The sequence below is a fragment of the Ixodes scapularis genome, unplaced genomic scaffold (genome assembly GCF_016920785.2).
Source record: "Ixodes scapularis isolate PalLabHiFi unplaced genomic scaffold, ASM1692078v2 PGA_scaffold8__174_contigs__length_109621045, whole genome shotgun sequence".
Classification (NCBI taxonomy): domain Eukaryota; kingdom Metazoa; phylum Arthropoda; class Arachnida; order Ixodida; family Ixodidae; genus Ixodes; species Ixodes scapularis.
Genome location: NW_024609883.1, coordinates 3,554,240 through 3,561,633, shown reverse-complemented (window position 1 = coordinate 3,561,633; position 7,394 = coordinate 3,554,240). Strand labels below are relative to the sequence as shown.

General features: G+C 45.2%; 1 pseudogene; it reads right to left on the bottom strand.

Annotated features, from left to right (window-relative positions):
- Positions 1 to 1,683: 1,683 nt before the first annotated feature.
- Positions 1,684 to 3,193, bottom strand: LOC115308572 (annotated as a pseudogene).
- Between the last annotated feature and the right edge of the window lie 4,201 nt (positions 3,194 to 7,394).

The window sequence follows — 7,394 nt, the reverse complement described above, 5'->3', positions numbered from 1 at the left end:
CGAGGTCTTCTTGCAAACTATGATGATATTACTGATATACTAGAGGAACACAGTCCCATTGCCTTCTGTTTGCAAGAGACTCACCTAAAAGAGAGTCACACAAATGTCCTCAGGCATTTCCAAGTGTTTCGGAAAGATCGACAGCATTCAAGCCATCCATCTGGAGGTTCTGCTGTCGTTTTGCAACGCTCTGTACCATGTTTGGAAGTATCCTTAAACACTGAACTAGAGGCCGTTGCTACCCGTATACTGACTAACCGATTGATTACTATTTGTTCAGTATATATACCTCCAAACTACCAGCTTAAGTATGAGGAACTTGAATTACTTTGTGATCAGCTTCCTTCTCCTTTTGTGCTTGTGGGTGATTTTAATGCTCATAATCCTCTCTGGGGAAGTGGACGAAAAGATACACGAGGAGCACTTATTGAACGTTTTTTACTGTCATCAGGATTATGTTTGCTCAACTCGAAAGAATCTACACATTTTTCATCAGGAACACGTACATTCACATCAATTGATCTTTCAATTGTGCATCCCACATTATTTCCTTTTCTAACATGGATAGTCATTCCTAATCCATATGGCAGTGATCATTTTCCAATTGTTTTAGACTTTCACAATCACCCTATTACACTTCCAACTCGGACACCTAGGTGGAAGATTGACAAAGCCAATTGGACACTTTTCAAACAATCCTCTGTTTTAGCTGTTACATCTCTCCATCAACTTTCTATTGAAGAGGCAGTAGACCATATTACAAAGCACATATTGGAAGCTGCTATGATCGCAATACCCATGACATCCACTCACCTTCCCAAACAACCGAAGCCATGGTGGAATGAAGATTGCCAAAAGGCTAAAAAGAAACAAAACAAAGCATGGGGCATTTTTAGGCGGTACCCTACACCGAGCAACCTTGTTACTTTCAAGAAAATGAAGACTTCTGCGCGATTTGTTCGCAGGCTGTCTAAAAGACATTGTTGGATGAAGTATTCGTCATCTATAAATAGTCAGGCGACACCAAAGGAGGTATGGGACATGACCTCGTTCTCCGCTCGTGAGTACACGAAGGAAGGAGGGGAGGTGTGTTCATGAGGTGCAAGGTCGACTGTTCACTGGTCGAATGAGCATGCAGCTTTCACCACACTGTCACCCGGAACGTGCACGGTGCATAGCAGTTTCAAGTGGTTGTAATGCATTGAAATGCAAATCTATAACCAACCCTTTGGTCCACAGAGAAGTCAGCTCTCACTCTCGTATAACACTGTAGCGACGATTGAATACAATGTCTATTTACCAGCTCAGTCGATCTTCACTCTCTTCTCTACAATTTTTACTTGCTATTGGTACACCTTTCCCAGGGCATGCAAGTAGAAGGAATAAAAAGTGTTTAATGTTTCATTTTTTGCATTACTCCCCTTTCGAAAAATGGTGCATCAACCTTTGTCAAAAACTAGGTACATATCATAGTATCACTGCACCTTTACTGCTCTGGAGAGATTGTTCTTTCCTCCTTGGAATTTCATGCTTTTGTTATTGGGAAGTCACAATATCACAATATGTAGTAGCTGAACAAACCGAGAAGGAAGTAATAAACTTACATACTACAGGTTAATTTGTCAAGTATTGTCCATTTGCTGAACTATTTTCAGAAATAAATAGGCAAATACACAATGCCTGTCATTGAAAATTACTTGACAGTTTGTGTTTGTGCCATGACTCGCTCTGACTTAGGACTTGCAACTTCCACAATTTTTTAGAGACTGCAGCTTCTTGGACAGCCTCATTATGACTCCGGCAGTAGTTAGCTAGAAAAGTATTAACTGGCACACTCAAAATCTGCATCAACACAAGCTTGGGGTCATGTCCAAAGTCACACACATCCAGGTCATCATACTTGGTCAACATCTCGCTAGTGCCACAGATCAGCTCTCCCTTCTGAATTCGAACTGTGAAGAACTGAGCTGCATGTTCCTTGTCCGTGAGCTTTTTCAGCACTCGCCTTGTGTGGAACATGGAATTCATGACTGCAGTTGGGGAAATTTCAGCCCTCCTATAAAGATTCCTTTTATCCGCTTGCATCGTCGAGCTCGATGACTGTTTCAGGGTGAGATTTTCTTCGCAAGCAAATTTTCTTTAGGACTTCATGGGCACAGTAGCCTGCAATATGGGAAGTGTAGGCATTTGATCATGTTTGGCATATGTGTCAGTAGCATTAACTGTGACATTCATCTGGTTGCTTTCCTCGTGTGTACCTCTTTGTGTGTTGCTTGTTCCTGTGCCCTGCCAAGTTACTCAGTGGTGGGCACCAGTGGTAGCACCTTTTGCAGCCTGATCTTCGTCTTCAACTCGTACAACTGGCGCATGGAAATGTGCTATTGTGTCTCAGCAAGCCTGTTGTATTTCCCCAATCTGGCTTCCAGGGAGTCTGTGAAATTTGGCGAGCAGGACAAAGCTGAAACCAAGCTCCCTGAGGCAGTTGATGGGCACCTTTACCAGGGCGTAGGAAGTCAGCCTGAGCAATTTATGTGTATCATTGTTCAGTCTACCACTGGCTGTGTCTATTGTTTCCCAGGTATTGAGCTACTCAACCAGTGTCATTGAGAAGCTTGAGCTTCGGATCTGCCACAGAGGTGACAGGCTTCTGCATCGGATCTCGGGGCCTCTGTCCTGTCAAGGGGGTCTTCACATTTGCCACTTTCCACCATCTCACAATCAGCTCGACAGAGCAGTTTTTTTATGTGCCGGATGCCGGGGTCATGTCCAAGTGTTCTTAGAGCTTGCACAATGTGGTCATTGAAGATTTTCAAGACTAGCTTCACATTTTGGCATTCCAGACTTGATGGATGTAGCACCTTGGCACTGAGTCCATAGCCAAACTTAGCCGATTGGTCACTTTCGTGAAGCTGCAACTCCCACAAGGCATCAAGCGAAGCTTGTTGCTGTGATATGGCAGCAGTCGCCGATTCAATGCTTTCAAAGCTTGGAAATAGAAAGCACCTTCCAGGACTTTCTTGGCTCAGCCAGTTGTTCCGAATGCACTTCAACAAGTGTACGGGGTCCACAACGAAAAAGAGGGGCCCTCTGTGCCTGCTGGGTGGCTGTGGACCATCTCAAGTTTGGCGTGGATGGCAAATTGCGACATCATCTTGCGGTTGATGGCATTATTGTCGATTACGACAGCGATCATCTTGAATCCCTAGTGCTTCTATTATTAGAATATTTTTCTTGAAGAAGTAGTGCAGCTGTAGTGCACCTCTGGCACATGGGGAGGACATGTACCATATCTTTGTTGGATGACAATATGCTCTGAATCATGAACATGTGTGCTGTTCGTGTTGCTTTGCATCAGTTAGCAGAGCTGACCTGGACATTTCCTCCCTTATTATCAATGTAAGGTTTTAAGTGTTATTCATCCAACATGAGGGTGGCAACTCTTTCATGATCCTCAGGGTGTTCGCTTTGGTTTTCTTATGTAGGACAGAAGCTGTTCATCGTCTTGCTCTGATGAGGCGTCCAGCTGTTGGTTGAAACAGTCTCCTGATCGTAGAGGGATGTGGCAGCATAATACGTGAGGTGCTCCTCATAAACTTGTATGCATGCGGCGAAGTTTTGGTTTGCGAAAATGAGGAGGTCTAGTGCATAGTTGGCCTTCTTCCTCAGCAGCACATTTACTTGTTGGCATAAAAATGCCCGCGTATCTGCAGTGTCCTGAACTTCGTTGTCATTCCTGAGCCCCGGCGGAGGCACCTATGAAAGCAGGTGTTCGCTGAGTGGCGTCACCACCGACCCCGATCCATGCGGGTTCGCATACCCACGTCTTGCTGTGCGAGGCTTTCCCATATCTGGGGAAAAGGGCATCCTAGTGGTTCTGTTGATCACAGGGATGGTTGGAACCTTTGGGGCCACCTGGGTAAAGCAATACACCCCTTCAGCTCCGGCTTCTCATAGACGGTAGTCTTAATAAGGCCCGACCAGGGTGATTCAGTCTATTTATTTATTTATTTATTTATTCTCTGCAACGCCGGAGCATTACAGCAGAGGAGTGGGTTACATGATTCACATATATCATTATAAACTGAAAAGTCACATAACAGCACACATCAGCAATTTCCAACAACATCAATAAACATGATTCACACCAGCACACAATAGCAATATTACGAAAAAACCAATGATGTACTTAACACAGAAACTTACATTGCATTAATAAGGCTAATAAAAGAGTCACTGTTAGCTGATACAATATCAGACGGCAGTTCATTCCATTCCGATATAGTTCTCGGAAAAAAAGAAAACATCATATAGTTAGTTCGACATTTTATTTTGCGTATTTTTTTTACGTGGTCCCTCCTACTCGATATATAGTGTGGCATTTCTAGATAATTAGACTTGTTTATTCCAGTTAAATCATTGTTGATAGCGTAAATAAGTTTAAGTCTATTTTTCTTACATCTTTTTTCTTTCGATACCCATACAAACTTTCATTTGTGTCACACTCTGCTCGAGAATACTTATTCAGAATAAACCTCACAGCGCGATTTTGACTGCCTTCTATCTTATCTACGAGATATTTTTGGTGCGGGTCCCATACGGCACTCGCATATTCTAGATGTGGTCTAACTAGTGAGCGATACGCTGTCTCTTTCAAGATTTGTGGAGCAGAGCGAAGATTGCTCCACAAATATTGGAGGGGATAGTAGAAGAAAAGTCTAGTCGCCTTTTCTTCTACTATCCCCTCCAATCTTTCACCTTTAACTTTCCTGTTGCTTTAACTTGTCTCTCATTTCTTTTGCTCTTTTTTTACCCCGCTTTGGCGGGAAGGGCTAACTTTGGGTGGCAATAGATACTCTCGTTTAAACCACACTTGGTAACAGCGTCTTGGTAACACTGGCAGAGCAGCATACTCAGACAAGCCCGTACTGTTATGAGGTGTTGCCTGTCCCCTTGTTGAGCTCCGTGGTGGGTGGTGCACCACAGGTGCCGAAGTGTTCTTGCCTTTTTATGGCTGCTCCTCTTAAATTGAAACTAGTCAAGCGCCTGCATCCTGAACCCCTTGTCATAGCTAAAGAGTCGAAGTCGAACATGTTTACACAGTTCTTCTCACTTCATTTAGAAAATAAACAGTGTCAAATGTCCAAGCTGTCATCTGTTGCTGTTGCAAAAGTCCTTGACTCGGGCCTTGGAGACGATTATCATGCAAAAAAAAATAAAAAAATGTATGCTGGAGACCTGCTTGTGGAAGCAAACTCGAAGAAACAAAGCGTAGCTTTGCTGACCTTGAACATTAAATGAGATGTAAAGGTCACAGTGTGTCTCCTCACCGCACGCTAAACACCATTCATGGAGCTATCTCTGAGGACGACCTCCTGCACACCAGCGAAGAGGAGATTCTTGGGGGCACCCTTTCCTGTGCAGTAGCTGCCGTAAAGGGGATCATGTTATGGAAAGATGGATTTGAAGCTCCCACTTAACATCTGGTAGTCACCTTTGAGCGTCATTGTCCCCCTGCATCTGCAAATGCTGGTTACATAAACTGTCGCATCCGGCCCTATATACAGTAGAACCTCGTTGACGCGTTTTTCAGGGGACCGCAGAAAAAAGCGTATCAACCGGGAAAGCGCAGCAACCGATAACGCACTTAAAGGCACTCTATATGAGATAGAAAGCAGCTCTTATGCAATGGTTTATTTTATGCACTTACCGAACTCTTGGGACTCAGACACGTTCACAAAAGCGCGTAATATCCACCTGCCGCTTCGAATTAATGGTATACAGTAAAAGTGGTTTCTCCAGAAGCCACAGTCCCCTCTCACTCTCCGCGCAGTCATGAACGTTTACGTAGCGGCGCAAGGTGTCCAACGCAGCGATCGCGTCCGCAAACGTGGGTGCAGCGTCATCGTTCGTTTTTTGCTCGTCTTCTTCATCACTTTCTTCGTTGTCGGCAGTAGTGAGGTCGGCCACAATGTCCGCTATGCTCTGCGGTTCAGAGGTAACAACGTTATCGTCAAGCGACGCATATTCGCAGTAGGTAATGGGAGCTCCCATTTTCGCCATAGCATCTTCCATTTCTTGAGAGCCATCAGCATCTTCGTCAGCGTTTTTTTTTTGTTAACGCTTGTACTTGCCCCGCGCGTTGAAACCCGCACTTGCGGAAGCAGTGCTGCACAGTGGTAGCAGAGACGGTGTCCCACGCTGCAGCGAGAAAGTGCAGCGCATCTAGGATGGAGAGCTTGGTCGGAGCGTCACCTCGTTCCACCATGGCAAGCGATCGCCGGACAATCCACTTCCGGTAGAAGTGCTTGACATTTTTTATTATGCCCGCGTCGAGCGGCTGGAGGTGACTCGTGGCATTCGGAGGAAGATACTCCACCCGGACGTTCCTGAGAAACGACAACTCCTTTGGGTGGGCTGGGCAGTTGTCGATGAACAGGAGTGCCTTTCTGTTTTGCGACCCCATTCGTGAGTCAAGGTATCGCAGAAACTCCTCGAAAAGAGCACTTGTCATCCATGCATGAGTGTTATTTCGGTAGTGGCAGGGCATCCGACGAAGGTTCTTTAAACATTGCGGGTTACGGAACTTCCCGATCACCCACGGTTTCATCATTTCTGATTCGTCCTCATTGCAACACAGTAGAACAGTAAGCCGTTCCTTGCTACTCTTTCCTCCCTGGCAGGCTTTACCTTTCAGGCTCAATGACCTCGTCAGCTGCACATTGAAGAAAAGACCAGCTTCGTCGGGGTTGAAAACGTCACGTGGGTGGTACTCGGCGATGATCGAAGGCAGCGATGACTTAAATGCTTCCACACAGATTGGATCAACGCTGGCAGCTTCACCGCTCACCGCGCGGTACGAAATACCGTGACGCTTTCTGAAGCGGTCGACCCACCCGTTGGAACACACAAAGTCCGCGATATCCAAACGGTCTGCAATCTCTTGCGCCTTCTCGCAGAATGCCTCCGTCGATGTTGACACAAGATGCCCGGGCTTGTTTGAACCATACCAACAGGGCCTCCTCCAACTTTGCGTGTTTTGCCGCCCGAGCCTGTTTAAAGTGACATAACTTATCTTCCAGGGATCAGTGATCACTCTATGTTACATTTTCATTTCAAAACATTGGTATCTAGGCCGACTGACCAACGAAAGAAAATACGCGATTACAGTAGAGCGAATTTTGATCAGATCAACAATGATCTTGCGGTTTTTTTTGACCAGTATTTGACAGACTTTTCGGGGCGCTCGGTTGACGAAAACTGGAATTTGTATAAAGATAAGGTTATCTCCCTTATCAACAAATACGTGCCGCTCCGAAATATACTTGAAAATAATCAGTCACCTTGGTTCACGAAAGCCCTGAAGAGACTGTCAAATAAAAAAAAGCGCTTGTACC